Below are 18797 nucleotides of genomic sequence, written 5' to 3'. Positions count from 1 at the left end.
TAATACACATCCACCAGTATGGAAAGAGGAAGGTATGCCAGTTCTCTTCCCCACAATCTATAGATCATCAGCTGGTTTGTGCACATTAGTAGGGGCCAAAGGGTGGTTCGAAGCTACAGACTTTGCATATCCAGAATCTTTCTATCAGTGGCATGTTTCTGGCCAAATCCATTTTTCAGAGCTTGGAACAATTACTTTTTTGAACTACAACTTCTCAGGATCTTGGGATTTGGGGAATTTTTAGTACAGAAGGTAACCTTTCTAAATTCCCTTTTTACACTGGGCTTCTAACCTTTGGACAGCGGTGTTTCTGCTGCGGCAAAGAGTTGAGCATTGTCAGATGCCTCCGTCCAAGGCAGACTTATCTGCTTGCCATTCCACTAATGCAGTGGTTCCCAAGCTTGTGTCCGCAGATGTTCTTGGACTAAAACTCCCAGAAGCCTTCACCACTAGCTGTGCTGGCCAAGATTTCTGGGAGTTGTAGTCCAAGAACATCTGGGGATCCAAGGTTGGGAACCACTGCTTAGTGCCTTGAACACCTTCTCAAAGACCACAGGAGAGCTTCTTCTTTGGCAGAGGGCCTTTAGAAATTTTTGAAAGCTAAGACAAATGTTGCTGTCCTTATATTGTTACTAGACATGGGCTCTTCATATCCGTATCCAGGGGATGCGAATATGAAGCGCAGCACCACAGATGCCACGGCGGTCCATTCCTGCCCCCCCAGAACCAGTATGGCTGACTGTTTTAGTTTATAATGTTTGATGGAACCCGCCCGGAGTAGACTTTATCTAAAAGGGCAGGATAGAAATCAAATAAATAAATAAATAAAAATAAATCTCCGGGTTCCACATGGAGCGTGCGTCCATCAGCGTAATTGTAGCACCAATCGTAAAAGTAGTCCCGCTGCTTCCCTGCCTCTCCCCATAACTGACCAATCCAGTGAGGAGGAGGGGAGATGAGCAGTTGGCTGTGGGGAGAGGTGGAGAAGTGCCAGCGGGACAACTTTCACGATGGGTGCAACAACAATGCTGATGGATGCTTGCGCCATGCAGAGCCTGGTGAGTGGATTGAGTTGGTTCTGGGAGGTGGGAATGGACCACTGTGGTGCTGCGCTTTGTACTCGTAATCGCCTGGGTCCAAATACGAAGCACCCAGATCTGATTGCTACCTTTGATCCTTGTCCCAGGTCCTGTTTTGAGTAGTGATTTCAGAGAAATTACAAGAACTGCACTGCTGGAAAGCAGAGCTTTGACAACCTGCCCCTCACATTTACAACTGCCTGGAAAAGTTCCTTTGGCTGCAGGATTCTGAGACTGCCACAGGCTGTAAAGGTGTGTGGGGGGGTTGTGTTTTAAATTGTAGTCCAAAAAGTAACTTCTGCAAATGGCGCCCTCTGCTGACCTCAGATCTGTGGTTTTTCTTGTTTGATGATACACTTGGCTAGTCTGTGAGCTTATTTGTTACAGCCCAATTTATTTATTTTATTTATTTAAAATATTTTTACCCACCCTTCTCCTTTAAAAGGACCCAAGGTGGCTTTCATCATTAAAAGACAATATTTAAAGCTAAAACAATAAGTATACAAATATTTAAAAAGAAACAAATACCACTGAGAGAAATAGTAAACAAAAGCAATACTAAAACACATTCAAAGCAACAAGGCACAACGCTTCATTTAAAAAACCCTCTCAGACTGCCAGTCACTAAGGGAAAGCCTGCCTGAAGAGAAAGGTCTTCGTCCACTTGCAGAGAGACAGCAAAGATGGGGGCAGTCCGGCTTCCAGTGGGAGGGAGTTCCAGAGTCTGGAAGCAGCAACAGAGAAGGCCCTCTCCGGTGTCTCCACCAAATGCACCTATGAGCACGGTGGGATTGATTGAGAAAAAGGCCTCCCTTGATGATTTTAGCTCCCAGGCAGGCCCCTAAAGGGTGATGTGGGCCTTGAGATAGTTTGGACCCAGGTTGTTTAGGGCTTTATAAGATAAAACCAGCCCTTTTTTTGGGGGGGGGGGTTGCTATTGTGTCAAATGTTTTTTTAAAAAATTCTATCCCGCTTTGAGCCTGTACAAGGCCGGTTGCTCAAGAAACCATAAAGAAACAATCCAGGAAACAAATCTACATTTCCCTCTCTGTCTGTTGGACTGATGTCTATAAAGGGACCCTGGTTATAAAATACGAAAATAGAGGAGGTGTCATAAAAGAAAATGGTTTTATGGTCCAGAATTCTGGATTTCTCTGGCTTTATAAGGCAAGCAGATTGAACCACATCTGTCTGCTTGGTGTGTGTGGGCACGGGCACGCAAGAGAGAGAGGGAGAGAGAGATTGACTACTGGTTCATTTCCTAAAGACATGCTGCTGGTCTGATTAATTATCAGGGCCGGAAAGCTGGAGTAAAACCTTACTGCTGGTGCCAGAGGCCAGCTGCCCTTGATTGGCTGTCCAGAGGACACCACACGCTACACTGTTCTGGTCCCTGCCGGATCTAGGAATCGGAGAGCAAGGCAGGGAAGGCCAGTGGCTGGAAAGATGCAAGAGAGCACAAAGAGGATCAGAGGAGGAGACAGCTGGCCATGAGTAACACCGAAGGGTGTTCCTCTTCTTATATTTTCAGTTCTATTTCATGTTTAAAAGCATTTTATTTTATTTTATTTGTACAAGCCATATTCTATCCAATAGCTCTCAAAGAAACCATTTGATTAAATGATTTTCTACTTATTAGGTTAACTGTATTTCCATTCTGGCTATTCGTACCAATGCACTTGCATAAAATCTCTTGTCTATTGGGTTCAGCATAGTAGTACAAGAAATGGAAATTCAGAGCGCCAGGGAGGGCTGCCCAGGTATGAGAGTCTCAGGGAACTACTATACTTCTCTGGATTTTCAGGTCTGAGGTAAAATCTCATGGCATGCAGTGCCAGATGAGACAAGAGTTTGATTCTTGTGCGTGAGGTGACTTTAGAAGCCTGAACAGCCATCTCTACCTCCTTCCAGTTGGCACCTCGGTCTTTGCATGTTAGTTGTGCTTTTGGTTTTGGCAAGCCAAAAAGCCGGGGGGAGGAGAAGTACTAGAGAGAGAGAGACGGTGGATGCATGGACTGACCCATTGTGTCATTTTTCATGCCAGTGTCATGGTTCATGTGTCTTCTTTTGTAAAAACCTAGGTAACAGCAACATAGGCCCTAGAAAAGAGCTCCCAGCTGGTTGGCAGGAAGTCTTCCACAAGTCTCAGCAAAAGCCAGGCTCTGAGAAAACGCTTCAAGTATCATGTGCCTTGTAGGTAAGGCCTCATGGAAGGTGAGCCTTATCAGAAATAACAGCAACAAGTTTTACTGTCTGCATGGATTCTCGGCTATTTCAGTGGGATTATCTCACAAACCTTTAACACAATCCAAAGTATTGGGTGTCACTCTAACCTACCAAAAACAATGTCTGAACACCAAACAGAAAGTTGCCACCAGAAATAACATATATAGGAAACTGGCTGGATCAATAGTTCTGTCTCTGTGCTACTCCACAGTAGACCATGCTAGTGCTGTATGGTGCAAATCAGCACGTACGAAATGTGGATGTAGCTCTTAATGTCTCATGCAGAATTATTACTGGCTGCCTGAAACCTACACCCCCCCACTTTAAAAAGTCCAATATTTGTCTGGCAAAAATCTAGCAAATGGCTGAGATAACACTATTGAAATAGCCCACTTCTGGTCAAAAATAGTCTAATCATGTTAACATTTTAATTTGTTTTTAATTTTACCCATATTTCACATACGTCTAGAATTTTAAATTGTGCAACACTCTAATACGAATAAAGCTGGAAATATTGAGGGGAATCCTCCTTTCAGTACCAACCTATATCTGATCCAGGCTAATACATCTATCCCATCCTCTCTTTTATGCAAATTTATATATCTGAATATATATATATATTAGTAAGTTGGAAAAATGGACTCAGGACTCGTGGGTTGTTTGAGTGTTATGCAGTGGATTGTTACCATATTCATATTCATAATTTGATTCCTCTCAACAAGGACCTGGAGAAACTTTGTCGTTGTTGTTGAGGGGAGGCAAAGGTGTTCTGATATATGATTCTCAGCCAGAAACACAAATTAAAAGGTCAGAATCCTGTTGGTAGCGTAAGCATGTGTTAATTAAATTACATCACTCATCTGGATAGGGGCTGGACTTGATGATTCATTGGCTCCCTTCCAACTCTGCAGCTCAAAGATCATCATCGTCAGGAATAACTGCTAATTCAGACGGTCCCAGTTGCATCCCAAGGTACGTGCCCAGTTGCATGACAGGCATGCGCCGAGCAATGTGGCTGGTGCCTCATTAGCAGTGCTTCACCACAATTTTTGCTTCACTTATATGGAGTTGTACAATTTGTCTTCCCCGTGTCCAAATCACCAGCAGAATTCTGACCATTGCTTATTCGATGTTGCAGTTATCAAGTGGGGCATTGTAAGACGCTAAGGGCTTTCGGCCAAGTGAAGATGTTCCAGCCAATTAATTAATTAATTGAGGAGAGCCTGTATGATGTAGTAGCTAGAGTGCCAGACTGTGACTGAGCAGATCCAAGTTCAGATGGCTTCCAACCCTAGGAGAAATGGCTGGGTACACATGGTTTACATAAGCAAATACTGTAATGAAGCAGATCTTCTTGCAAATGAAACAGTGCTTCCCAAACTGTGAGCTGCAGTGCCCTAGGGTGCCACCAAACCCAGCCAGAGGCTCGGTGGAATCTCTGGACACCTCCAGGCTGGGCTGACTACTCAGGCCAGCCTTCTGTCTCCCTTCGTCTCCCCCAAAGCATCAGACAGTGGGAGCTGCGGAAAGTGGCCAGTAAGACAACAGAGCCGCAAGTCGAAAAAGTTTGGGAACCACTGAAATAAAACAATACTTCTTGAGGAAAGCAAAGATGTGCTTTCCTTGTTTTGTTTTTTTTTTAGATAATGCATATACATGTCAAAGCAGGTACTTTTTACCAGGAGGATGTTGTCTGCGAATGATGGGCAGTAATTATTCTGGAAGATGCCGGCCATAGAGACTGGCGAAACGTCAGGAAGAACAACCTTCAGAGCACGGCCAAAGAGCCTGAAAAACCCACAACAACCATCAGATCCCGGCTGTGAAAGCCTTCGAGAATATATTCTGGAATTATTTGCCTGCATTGTTGTTGTTGTTAAAAAGAATTGCAGACATTCAAGAAGGCCACTTCTAGGATATGGAACTCCCTTCCACTGGAGACTAAGCTGGTCCCCTTCCTTCTGCCCTTGCCCCACAGGTAAACATTCAGGTGGGCTTTTGGTATGTAAATTTCTGCTGAGGGAGGGATTTTGGTGGAGAATTATTATTTTATATTTTTAAAATGTGTGTGTATTTTGTTTTCAAAATAAGAATTGAGCCTCTGCTTTTTAAAATAATTAGTATGCTTGGTTGGTGGTTTTCTTCTTCTTTGAATAATATATGAGTTCTGTTTTTGTAACTGTTGTTATATATTAGCGTGTCTGCATTTTTGGTGAGCCGCCCTGAATTCCTTCAGAGTGGGAAAATTAGCGTGAAAAATAGAATATATAAATAAAAACTTGAGGGTAAAGAATGCCATGTACGTAATTTTTAAAAAACTTCGTAGAATGCATGACAGCGTGGTGGAGATGAACCCACCCCCCCTCCATGAGGTGAGATGCCAGCCAAATGGCCATGCTGTCCCCCCCCCCCCCCGGCCTTAACCTTACTTTCGTTTGGCTCCGAGGAACAGAAAACGTTTAGAAAAAAGAAGCACGGATGCCCCAGAGTTGACAGAACCCCGGGACGAAATATTTTTAACATTTCTTCTGTCCCTCTCTTCTTTTATATGAGCCATTTACATCAGTGTGAGATGGTACTTAGATCCACGGGTTTGTGCATGTGTGCGTATGTTTGCAAGTATACATAATTTAACAATTTCAGTGTTAAGTATGGGGTTTAGTCCCTATAGCAAATCCTCACCCAAGATAATACGGATTAAGCTCACTTCCCCCCATGTAGACAAACCCTGAGTTGAACTTTAAAGCCACTTTTTAATCTGTAATTAATCCAGGGGAAAGGAAAGCAAATACACAAGCTTGTTTTGCTGGAAGTTTTAAGTTGCCTCTGAATATGTTATTAATGGTTACAGAAGCAGCTTTTTTTCCCCCCCAAGGTCAGAATGAAGCAGCCACCTTTTTTTTTAAACTGGTGAAAAAGAATTAGGAATAGGATTTTGAGGACTAGGAAGGGAAATGCTGTTGCCGACCCTATCCAGTAATGTGTGACAAAAGGAACTGGGAAGCCAATGTATAATTCCCTGTTACGATAACTTCACTGGTCACCAGTCTGGTTCCAACCACTAAGAAAAGTGCCATTTATGACCGATAACACCCTATATGATTTATAGGCCATCTGAACGGTCACATTGCCTTATGCGAGCTTGCCTGGGCTTTGAGACATGCGGAAGATGCTCATCTCTCAATCCCACCTCCTCCAGAGGCATGATTGGTGAGGCCATGAAAGAGGTCTTTTCAGTGTCTAAATCTGGAAAATGGAAATTCTTGATGAGAGAAGCTACTGCTCAGCTTTCTTGTCTAGGCAAGGCTTCATCAACATGACTACTAAGGACAGCAGGTGTAAAGTACAGGCTGCCCTTTTCTATGGTTAATTGTACAGTGGTGCCTCGCTAGACAGTTACCCCGCATGACAGTTTTTTCGCTAGACATTGACTTTTCGTGATCGCTATAGCGATTCGCAAAACAGTGATTCCTATGGGGGGATTTCGGTGGACAATGTTTGGTCCCTGCTTCGCAAACTGATTTTCACTAGAAGATGATTTTGACAGCTCCCTCCGCACTCGCAAAACAGGTGTTTTCGGGACCTAAGCTTTGCAAGACAGTGATTTAAACAGCTGATCGGCAGTTCGCAAAGCGGCTTTCCTATGGCCGATCTTCACTAGACAACAACATTCTTCCCCATTGGAACGCATTAAACAGGTTTCAATGCATTCCAATGGGGAAATGCTTTTCGCTAGACAATGATTTCGCTAAACAGCGATTTCAGTGGAACAGATTATCATCGTCTAGCGAGGCACCATTGTAATTATATTCTTAACAGATTTTTTTCCCAATAGTTTTTAACTGCATTGTTTAAAAGGATTCCTGGTGTAATTACATTTCAGTAGTTTCATTACTTTAAACTATATTTCTTTTAAAATTATACTGTAAACTGTTCTGAGTCCTGCTTCTTTGGGAGAAAGGCAAATAAAATGAAGCCAATGGAAGCTGCGTTGTTTCCAGGAAATACTGCATTTTTCCGTGTATAAGAAAAATTGAGGGTCGTCTTATACGTGGAAGTAAGGTGAGAACAAAAACAAGTGGAGGGGAAAGCAGGCATTAAAGCGACCGTGCAGCACTTTGATCCCTTTCCCCCTGCACTTGCTAAGCCCCACTTAAATTTCTTAATTTTTGCCTTATACATGGGGGTGTCTTACGCACGGGAAAATACTGTATATCCTAGGGACAGAACCATTTAGCCATTGCTCTAATGCAGGGCTCAGAAAGTTACATTTAAAAAAAACTTTTTGTGTTATTCATTATTTCTCATCAATTAGGTTAATGTTGTCATTGCTGTAATCACACAAGTAACTTCTTATGTGGTTCCTTACCTTGCATTGTCATTATCAACCCAGCGGAAAATATTTCTAGTTCCCTCTAATGGACAATTCTGATACTGCCCTTTGGAAATTATGAAATACAAAACCAAATATTTCCCTTGCCACTTAGGATTGATAAGAGAATGCCATAAAATGTAAACATTTTCTGTGAAAATGCCTCTTAAAAATCCCTAGAACCAACTTTTGAAAGCAACTACTTTGTATTCATTATGGCTAAGTAACCTAGATAATGCAAGTGTTGCTCATGACACCTAAAATTAACTTTTGAATTATTATTCATATTACTTGCTACCCCCAAAATAACTAGCTACAGGTAGTTAATAACATATAGCATGTTATTTCCAAACTCTGCTCCATAGATCTCAAAGACTAGGAATGGAAAACCACTAAGTTGTAAGCATATTTCAATGGAGGGGGATGACACTTAAGAAATCCTTGCCACACAATAAACCAGCATACGTGGTGCCTCGCAAGACGATTTTAATTCATTCTGCGTAAATCATTGTCTTCCGAAAAAATCGTCTTGCAAGGTTCCCTATGGGAACCTCGCAAGACAAATGACATTTATTCGTCTTGCGAAGCATCGGGCTCGGGGGGAAAAAAAGTCTTGCGAAGCACGACCATAAAAAAAAGTCTTGCGAGGCATCATAGGGATCACAAAAACCCATCGTTTTGCGGGGTTTTCATCCCCTGAGGCAATCATCTTGCGAGGCACCACTGTATATAAACACTATCTACTACAGTCATCGGAAATTTCAACAGGGGAAATATACACAACTCTCTGCCTTATAAAGCATAACTCATGTGGGGGCATCTTTCTTGAGACCTGTGCATGGGGAATGTAATTTGAAATAACCAAAGATTATGGGAATGACTCTCATCATGGTTGGGCTCTCCTTTTTGGGCAGGTAGGCCAGTGCCCACCCAGCTCCTCCAAACTAAGGGAAAGCTCTATTAGATTGGGGTGAGCAACAGGGCATTTTTTTGAAAGCCTCAGCACCCCAACATTTTAAAATTGGTTTACAGTGGTTTTGGACAGGGAGGGAACAGTAATTAACTTCTTTTGCAAAGTACCAACTTACAACACTGGTTTTACCACACACGTACTTCTCTCAGCCCAAACATACAGTCTCATGACTCATGGAAGACAGCTTTCTGTTTTAATTTGGAAATTGTATTTTCTGCATTTCTAAAATCACAACCTGGTTCATACAGTACTTTTCTAGAACCTCCTTCCCTTGTTTGTTCTTTTTATTTAACATTACATTTAGCCTGAAACGAGCCCTGCAATTTTTTTCTGATCAATGTGAAACCTTTTGATTGGTCGTAATAAAGTCATTACGTTGTCAATTTTTGATTTGGACTAAATTGTGCCAGACTGCAAAAAAAAAAAAAAAAAAAAAAAAAAATCATTGGGAGAAACTGAGGGATTTATTATATTCTTTGGCTTCTTTTACTTGAATACAGTACTTTACAGTTTGAATTCTTGAGTTCCATTTACAACCAGAGATGGCATAATGATACATGTGTGCAAACTATACTGTATATTTTAATCACATATACATTGGGCTCATAAATTCTACCAGCAGGACTAGCTCCAACTGTCGCTGGGATTGGTGCCCCTGATTATTACTGTATTTTTCGCTCCATAAGATGCATCTCTCTATAAGACGCACCAAATTTTTAGCAGAAGAAAACAGGGAAAAATAATCTGTTTTCTTCGCTCCATAAGATGCACAGATTTTCCACCCCCCCCTGTTTTGTGGAAAAAAGTGTGTCTTATAGAGCGAAAAATACGGTATGTTACTTTGTTTTTCCCACCTGCAGTCCCTCATTCCTGCCAACGCTCTGGAAACTGTCTGATACGAATCTTTCTTGACATAGCTATACAAGAACAAACTGTAGGTCCTACAGTGTAATTTTCCTACACAATCACATACTGTCAATTCTAGGGAAGGTTCTGGGCCATCAGCAACTTACTGTTCAGAATGCTGATTCATTTGCTCTAACACAGCTTCTGATGGTCTTCAGGAAATTTCATTAAATCTGGACAACGGATAAAAAAAATACAGGAAAATAAAGTTCATGAATATCCTCAATCAATTTAGCCTCATTTTTATTGGACCTATTTCGCCTATAATTGACTTACAGTATTCATGCTAGTGGGGGTTCAACCAGGCTGCCTGCCCCCTGGTAAAGTGTACTCCTGGTTGGGCCCAGAAGAGAAAGACATGGTCTGTAATGATGTGCATGAATGCCTTATTGCCTTTTTTTGTTCCAGTGTTGGATTGGGCCTGTCAGACTATTGGAATTGTCCTGTCAAATTGTCATACTGCAGAAGTTAGAGATGACAGTGATTTTAATGACCGTAACTTCTTGCAACGATGTTCAACCCTCTGCAGTTTAATCCTTAATGCAAAACACAATGTTGAGCACCAAGCTAAACATATGTTTTTTCACAGTTTGCCACGAACGTTGCTTACTCTGAAGCAGTGGTATAATTTTGGCACCCAGAGCTTTGTTGCCCTCTTGGTTGAGCTTGGGTCTCATGAAACTGGAAAAGATGGAGGACAGAGGGACCACCTAGATCCGAGTGCATCTTGACCACATTGGTTCTGAACTGAGCCTTGTATCCACAGAGAATTGGCTGGAGGTAGCACATGCCCTGGGGGGTGGGTGGGCAGGTTTGCACCCCTCCAGCAGCAAATACCAACCGTTTCAGGGTCGCACCCTTTCAACGGCAAATTTTTGCACTTTCTACATTTTGGCACCCTGGGTCAAGAGCCCCACCCTAGTTACAGCTCTTCCCCGAAGTCCTGTCCCCACAGCACCGTTTCTTCAGTGGAGGGAAAGCGTTGATTGATAAGTGAGGGTGGTTGGTGGCACTTGCCTCAGGCCTCGTTTCTGTCCTAAATCTTACATATGAACTGATCCCCATCAGATGTCCAACCCCGTACTGAGCGTCTCAGCCACCTGTCAGAACAGAGAAAGCAGCCAGAACAGGAGCTGCCTGCCTCAGGCTAGGGAGGGCCCAGAAGTCATAGAAACTGGACATTGGTCTAAGTGAGGAAGCCCAGAGACATAAACCGAGCAAGCTAATGGGCTTGAAAGGCACTGATAAAAACCTGGGAATATTATCAGGATACCAAGGGGAAGATGTATATATCGCTTTCTCAACCCACCCAAAGCCTAAAAATTTTCAATGGGCTGACTAGAGTTGATACCAGTGACCGTGGAAAGCGTCCAGTAGTGGATTGGGGGCAGGAGGAGCCCATCAACACTTCCCTTTCTGGCCGACTTTCTTTAGAAGAGAGATGATCAGACGGTCCTTCCCTTTGTGCCTTATTGCTTCAAATCTGGTTTGGGTACTGTACTGATTTTGTTTACCATTTTTTAGAGTAGTATTTGTTTCATTCTTTTTAATATCTGTACACTTCCTGGTTTTCCCCTTTGAATGTTGTCTTTTAAAGATGGAAGCTGCCTCCGGTCCTTTTTAAAGGAGAAAAGGCGGGGTAAAAATATTTTAGATCCATCCATCCATCCATCCGTTGGACTTGGGGCTTGTTTTATGGCCCCGGATCCCCTCTGAGGGAAACAGAACCCAGAACCCACCAAAGATGTGAGGGAAAGCAATGAAACTGAAAATGGCTAGAAGTCAATGTCTGTTCTTAGAAAATGGGCTTTAGAGCTTCAAATGGTGCAGGGGACCCTGGGATCTACTGAAAAAACGATTTGCTGCACTTTTTGAGTCTTCCAGCAGCAGCAATATGGTTTCTTTTTCTGCTGAGGTAAAAATGTTTTCTGAAAAATAAGTCAGAAGGGCAGGGGCAGCAACAACAGCCTTCAGGGGCCTTATGTGGCCCCAGGGCTTCGCTTTGCCTATCATAGTTTTAAAGCAAGCGGGACAGGTAGATCCATTGTTTCATATTTGATTTTATGACTGCCAGGTCAGCAGCATCCATGGCCTGAACTCTTCTTGTGCAGTTATGCAAAAGGCATACGGTAACTTTTAGATGTGAATTGCCCTAAGCTAAGACTCAGGGTACAACAGATAACGTCTACTGATTTTTTTTTAACTTAGGCAGTTTGTGTCTAAAAGTTACTCCTTTTGCTTAACTGCAGAGCAAGATTTCAGCCACTCTCGCAAGTTTCAAAACCTGGGGGTTTAGGGCAGGGCCTCATCAAGTCCAGGGTGGGCAGACAGATATTTGTGATATCCCAAGAAAAGATCCTTCAGCAACAATTGTGAAATGCGATGCATGTAAAAGACAGATTCTATAGAGACTTTTATGATGAATTGAAAGGCCAGCTTGTGAATCCTACCAGCTGCAACTCTATAGAATGCAAAATAATGAAAAGGAAAAAGGGTGCTTGTAAACATGTCTAAATCAGTGGGCCCCAACTTTTTCTGAACCGCAGACCAGTCGAGGGGGGCGGAGTGTGTGGGGCGCGGTTGTGGGTGGGCAGGGTGTGCTCATGCGCATGCGCGGAGGGTGCGGGCCACACTTACGGAGGGGCAGGGTGTGCTCACGCGCATGAGCAGAGGAGCTCACGGAGGGGAGGGGCGCCCATGCATGTGGGTGGCGGGCTGTGCATGCGAGTGGGGTGAGTGGGGGGAGTGCATGTGGAGATCTGTCTCCGTGGCCTAGTCCTGCCGTGGCCGCGGACCGACCCCTCTTCTAAATAGTGTGTTCTGAAAACCAAAGTCTAGGGCTGCCAAGTTTTTTCTCTGATTTGTCAAGTCCAAAGCCTGAACCCTGAAGAATGTGCCCTCCAAGCCTAGGGTGAAAATCTGAGACTGGGCAGTGTTAGGGATCATGATCATAATCACGTTTGTATTCTACTTTTTCACTTAAAAATGGATATTCAAGGTGGTTATCAAATATCTTTAAAAAACAAAGTACTGTAAAGGCAAAAACCAAAAACCAACATCCTGTTGCATAGTTAACACTGGTGGAAGGGAAATGGTTCAACTTTCAGTGGCAAAGTGCCAGAAGTTAACGGGTCCTTGCTTGGGATCCTGGTCTCAGGCCAAACCAGTTGAATGGTACACAATGAAGAATCCAGGCAGAGGCATGTACCGTATTTTTCGCACCATAAGACGCACTTTTTCCCCACAAAACAGGGGGGGTGGAAAGTCTGTGCGTCTTATGGAGCGAAGAAAACATTATATTTTCCTGTTTTCTTCTCCTAAAATATTGGTGCGTCTTATGGAAAGGTGCGTCTTATGGAGCGAAAAAATACAGTAATTAGCAGCATTTTTCACAGTTTCCTTTCTGCCATTGGGGTTACACAACAGGATTTGGGGCATTAAATAATTAAAGGGCTGCATGGGGAAAAAGAGGCAGATCGGGACCATCAGTCGCTGCCTCTGTAATCATGAGCATAATTCTCCATAGACATGCCATGTACACTTGATGTTCGCTATTCGTACAGAGTTCCTGTTGATACCTATGAAAAGCCGGTTAGCCAGCATCAGGATTCTACCATGCTACTGTCGCTTCCCTGCAGCTCCTTTCCCTTTCCACGTTACCACAAGGCAGGAGGACTTTTCTCCACTCAACCCTGGGCTATTCATAAAGAAAATATCTAGGTGTCGTTCCACCAATCATAGTGGAGTTCCCAGCAACTATTGAGGCAATTTCTTTTTCTAGCAACAAACCTGGAGCTCAGCCTATCCTAGACCATGAAGCCTTCCAGCCCAGCGTTTCTCCAGGTGACCACAAGGTAGATGTGGGTTTAGCAGGTGGAATTCCTGGAATGGAGAAGTCTAAAAAAACCAAACAATGCACATGCCTGGCACGAGCCTCAGATCTTTTCCTACTAGTTGTATGACTTTCTGGCTACAACGCCCATCATTGGCCTGTTAATCGTTTGATGCATTGTTATTACATATGTTTCCAACTGGACCAGTTCCACAGAAGTACAGGCCATCAAGTTGGGCATTGGGTTGGATCAAGACTTTAGTATCCTTAGAGCAAGCCTACTTAAATCAATGGGATTATTATTATTAATAATACTTTTCAGGTTCAGGTTCCCCTTGACACTTAGTCCAGTCGTGTCCGATTCTAGAGCGCAGTGCTCATCCCCATCTCCAAGCCATAGAGCCAGTGTTTGTCTGTAGACAGTTTCTGTGGTCACGTGGCCAGCGCGACTAGACATGGAATGCCGTTACCTTCCCACCGAGGTGGTACCTCTTTATCTACTCGCATTTACATGCTTTCGAACTGCTAGGTTGGCAGGAGCTGGGACAAGCAACAGGAGCTCACTCCATCGTGTGGTTTCAATCTTACAACTGCGGATCTTCTGACCTTGCAGCACAGAGGCTTCTGCGGTTTAACCCGCAGTGCCGCCACGTCCCTATATATTAATGTCCCATTTGATTTCAGTGGGTCTGCTCTAAGCAACTAAGGAGGAAACAATTTAGACTGTGTGTGGAACATTCTGGTGCAATCTGTTTCCCAACAATCACATGATGCATGGGGAAATGTGTTCCAGCCTGACCCCGATCCATGCATGCCCAAGCTAGACCTTTTTAGTCCAGCTGCAGGACTTCAATTTTGGGAGCCTAGTTGATGCAATTCTGCAATAGACAGAAGGATTGCTTTAAAGGAGATTACTCCCCATTAAAGCCACCTGTTTTGGTATGGTTGTACATCTGCCTTTCCTGCCGTCTGTTCACACCCTACGTTGTAATTCCCTCCAATGTGCTAAAACACAAGCTGGTAGTTTAGCAGGAACATTTCTTGTACTTTTTTTTTAGAATTCATCCAAATTGAGAGAAAATGCCTCATTACTAAGGGAATTGTGGTAAATTTTGAACTACAAATTCTCATTATGAGAATGTGTAGCCTCCCATCTCCCCCAAGCATCAATACATGATACTCTGTTTATGATGATCAGCATGCAGCAGCCTAACACATGGGAGTTACTTGAGCAGAAGCAGGATTGAAATTGGTGGTGCTGATGCTTCGGTTTGCTTCGGTTCCCCTTGTGCACCATACTGAGTTTTAACTAGCTTTTAATTAGAAAAGCAAATATAATATTGGAAAGAAATGTTACCTTTTAAACTACTCGTAAATGAAGTAGAAATCCCGTCAAAGATAAGAAAAGACGGTCCAGGCTCTGTTTCTTTTCTTCACTCTCTGATATCCTCTACAATAATCTGTCATAATTTAAACAATAATGACATTTGAAAGCCTTGTTATCACTTCATGAAAGTGCCAGAGCAAGGAAATCTTGCCAGTTATCCTGCAACCCATCATAAGCACAGGCAAAAAGTCCTGAAGCTATACTTTTCTCCATTCCGCCCCCACCCACCCACAACAACTCAACATGACATATTTTTGTGGGTGTTTCCGCGTCGACTTCAAAGTGCTAATGATCACTTATAAAGCCCTAAACGGTTTGGGACCTCAATATTGGGCAGATCGTCTTCTTCCACCCAGATCTACCCGAATCACCCGTCATCGCCAGCAGGGACGGCCGAGGGGTCTGACGCCGAGAGAGGCTCAGAAGGAAAAAACTAGAAACTGGGCCTTCTCGGCGGTGGCCCCTCGACTGTGGAACACCCTCCCAACCGAAATTTGGCTGGCACCCTCGCTGGGTGTTTTTAAAAGCCAGTTAAAAACTTGGCTATTTAAGCAGGCCTTCCCTCCAGTCAGCTAAGTCTTTTTTCCCCCCTCCTCCTCTTTTCTTATTCTATCCCATCTTGGTACTCCTTTCTTAAATTAATTGCCTTAATTAATATTGTAATTGTATTTTTACATTTTTATATTGATCTATTTTATGCTGTAAGCCGCCTCGAGTAGACGTGGTCTAGAGGGGCGGGGTATAAATTTAATAAATAAAATAAAAATAAATAATAAAAATAAATTAGCTGGTTTCCATGGGTAGCCACAGTACTAGAGAATGAATTTTTTTTTAAATGAAGAAAGTCATATTTTGGTTTTCTTTAAGAATTAAAAGGGCTGGAGATTTTGCACTGAGTGCTTATAAAAACTGGGAGAAATACAGGAGATCTGACAAGTGTTTGTTAGTTTTTCATTATTCTGATTCAAGTTGCATTTGTTTGTTATGCATCAAATTAAAACAGCTGTATTTGTGAACGTCTACAATTCATACAGCACCAAGTGTGGTGTAGTGAATAGAGTGCTGGACCAGGATTCTGGAGAACAAGGGTTCAAAGCCCCATTTGGCCATGGAAATACATTGGTGGATAGGAATTGGTAAAACCACTCCTTAAATATCTCATTTATCATGAAAGCCCTGTTAGGATCGCTGTAAGACAGTTCCAAATTGATAGCACATAACTAAAACGATTTATGCATCTGTCAAATTACAAAACGAATTTCAGATGCATTGTTTTATGTAAATTATTTTATTCTTGTGACTTTCTCTTATTATAGCCAAAATTCAAGACAAATAAGCACATTTATTGAGATTTTTATTGCACCGTTTTTCAGGATCTTAAGAAGAAAAACCATGTGCCACCAAGTCAATTCTGATTTATTGCTACCCTTTCCAGGGTTTTCGAGGTATAGAGTACTCAGAATGGGTTTCCCATTCCCTACTCCTGGCACTGCATCCTGGGACTGCGCAGCTTGCCCAAGGCCAGCCAGGCTGGCTTTTCTCTCTGAAGCCATAGTGGGCAATCGATCTTTCAAGCTCTGGCTCCACTGCCAGATACCTAAACCACTGAGCTATCCACCCAGGTGGTGTATATGGTTCTCCTCCTGAGAACATCAGAAGGACATCTAGTGCAGGAAGGAGCAACGGGTAGCAGCATCAGATGTTAGATTAGATGGGAAGTTGCCCATTACCATCTAATCTAACATCTGGCATCACAATACTGTCTGGGACAAGAGTAACCTTTTTAGACTACAATTACCAGAATCCTCTAGCCTGTTTGGCTCATTTTATAGTCCAAAAAAGTAATTTTTAAAAGATTTGCAGGAAGCTCCCATAGGGTCTTGCAATCCAGAAAAGTAATGTTTCCTATTTCTGGTCCGGAGAAACGGCAACCTTTCCCCCTCCCATCTTCATAGATATGGGTGGCCGTCAAGGTCACATGCTCTCTAGGTCCTCTCTCAGCTTTCATCCAGAACGAAATGTTACTAGGTTCTCATTGGGAGAGACTCAGCGCACTCCTAACCTTTTCCCTGTATGGAAACCGGTCAGCAGCAAGGTCACAAGTCTGGCCTGAATAGCACAGAAGTAGGGTCGAGCTATCAGATGCTGGCTACCAGTGTATTCCCTTCCGTTCCTATTTATGTCATGCAATTATTCGTCACTCCACTGTTTAGCTGAAAGATTTTTCAGGGCGGCTGGCAGCTGAAAATGTTCTAACGTCGTAAAAAAATATGTTAAAAACGGCAAGACCGGAATAAAACCAAATTTAAATAAATAAATAAATAAATAAATAAATAAATAAATAAATAAATAAATAAATAAATAAATAAATAAATACTATTTAACAGCATGTGCAATGAAATACGTTTTCCTCTTTTGTCGTAAAAATAACATCAAGCCTAATGGGCCCCTTAAAGACTAACTGCTTGGATTGGGCATGACCTTTTTATGGACCAGTAGCCTACGGAAGCTCCTGCCAAACAAAACTATTTATTAAGGTCCCTTGCAATGGCTGTTTTTATTGCCCAAGAAGCCTTCTTAGAGACCACATTGCACAGCTGAGAGGTCTTCATAAGAGCAAGTGCTCATTCCCTGGTTGCCAACTCCCTTGTTTTCAGAAACTGGGGGAGCATGGAGAGCATGGGTTGGAGCGGCTTCATGCTGCCTAAGGTTTCTAAGTAATCTTCAAGGACAAGCTACCCTTGCATGATCCATCCTACGACTACCTTTAATAAGGCGCTGTTACTTAATCTTGCAGAAGGAGAGTAAGAGAAACTGAGGAAGCAAGTTGTCAGCTCTCAAGCATTAGACACACATGTTGAGTAGGTGTTTGCAACCCAAGCTGGACTTGCAGATATCCTATTTCCCTTCAGCCACTCTTTGTCCTGTACCTGCCCATCCACCTCCGCCCACCCCTAAGTCCTCCCTCTGCACCTATGCTTCTAAACCTTTTATTCTCCCATGGTCACAACATGTTTCTTCCATTATTTCACGCACCCACTCAACCCCTTATACCATTCCACTCATCCTCTTATGCCTTCAGTTTCTTCCAGTGGGTCCCATCTATATTCTAGAACTTTATGAAGACAGGAATGTAAAGAAGCTTGGAGCTAGAAAGGATGCCGTCTGGAAGAAGGGAAAGAGAACAGCAATAATGGAGATAGAGAGAACAGACAATTATGGTGTGTTACTGGGAAAATCAAAGGTCCTGTTACTATTGATTCTTTTCCCCCCCCCACTCCCTGGGATTACTGCTCTCTTTCTCTTTTCCATTGCATCCCTTCTACTTCTTAGTTTCTTTATACTCTGTCTTGTCCTCTGGTTGTCTTGATATCTTGACAGTCATGTAGCTCATCAGGGCAAACACCATACAACCATTGCCTTATAACTACTTACCCCATTGCACCTGGACATCCCTTCATCTTTTCACAATTTCGCTTAGCTGGTCCTGGGTCACACTTTGCTTTCTTCTTCAATCAGGCTGTATCTCCCTCCCCACACACACTCTTTTCTCTCTTCTTCACCTTCTCTTTTCCCTTCTTCAGTTCTCTCCTCCTGGCTATCAAGAATCCCCCTGCTTTCTCTCTCTCTCTCCCTTGTTCCCTCACACCAACTGTTGGGATTGTAGATGCCAGCTAATCCCTGGAGTATCTGCAGTTTGCCATGAGTTGAAAAGGAAGCAAGAACAAGTCCCTCCCCCTGGTCTTTTGGGATTGGCTGCTTTTGGGTGTCCCTCTCCAGCTGTTTTGGACAGCTGGAAAGATAGTGTGCCAGATTTTGGTGGGAAAGGGAGAAAAACAGTAAAACCAGGGGAAAAAAAGATTAGTGGTTTGTCTTTTCCACTCATATCTTGATGGTCTTATCCCTGCAATGATAATTTCGTTAGGCTTTTTCATTTTCTGTTTATCAAAGCACCCTCCCTCTCTCTTTTATTTGTTTCTACCCTCAGCAATAAATTGCCATGGCCTGCAAATCAATACATG

At 43.0% G+C, this 18797-nt stretch overlaps 1 protein-coding gene across 1 annotated transcript in view; it reads right to left on the bottom strand.

The window, feature by feature from the left end:
* KCNJ14 (potassium inwardly rectifying channel subfamily J member 14) overlaps positions 1-18488 on the bottom strand; it is a 36773-nt gene extending 18285 nt beyond the window's left edge. Inside the window, exons 1-3 of the mRNA XM_020792668.3 lie at positions 18211-18488; positions 14746-14848; positions 9664-9729 (exon numbers count right to left, since the gene is read on the bottom strand). The gene's annotated coding sequence lies outside the window, so the exon portion shown is untranslated. The remainder of the gene's footprint in view (positions 1-9663; positions 9730-14745; positions 14849-18210) is intronic.
* Between the last annotated feature and the right edge of the window lie 309 nt (positions 18489-18797).

The sequence above is a fragment of the Pogona vitticeps genome, chromosome 6, assembly GCF_051106095.1.
Source record: "Pogona vitticeps strain Pit_001003342236 chromosome 6, PviZW2.1, whole genome shotgun sequence".
NCBI classification, from domain to species: domain Eukaryota; kingdom Metazoa; phylum Chordata; class Lepidosauria; order Squamata; family Agamidae; genus Pogona; species Pogona vitticeps.
This window is presented reverse-complemented; position numbering and strand designations above follow the sequence as displayed.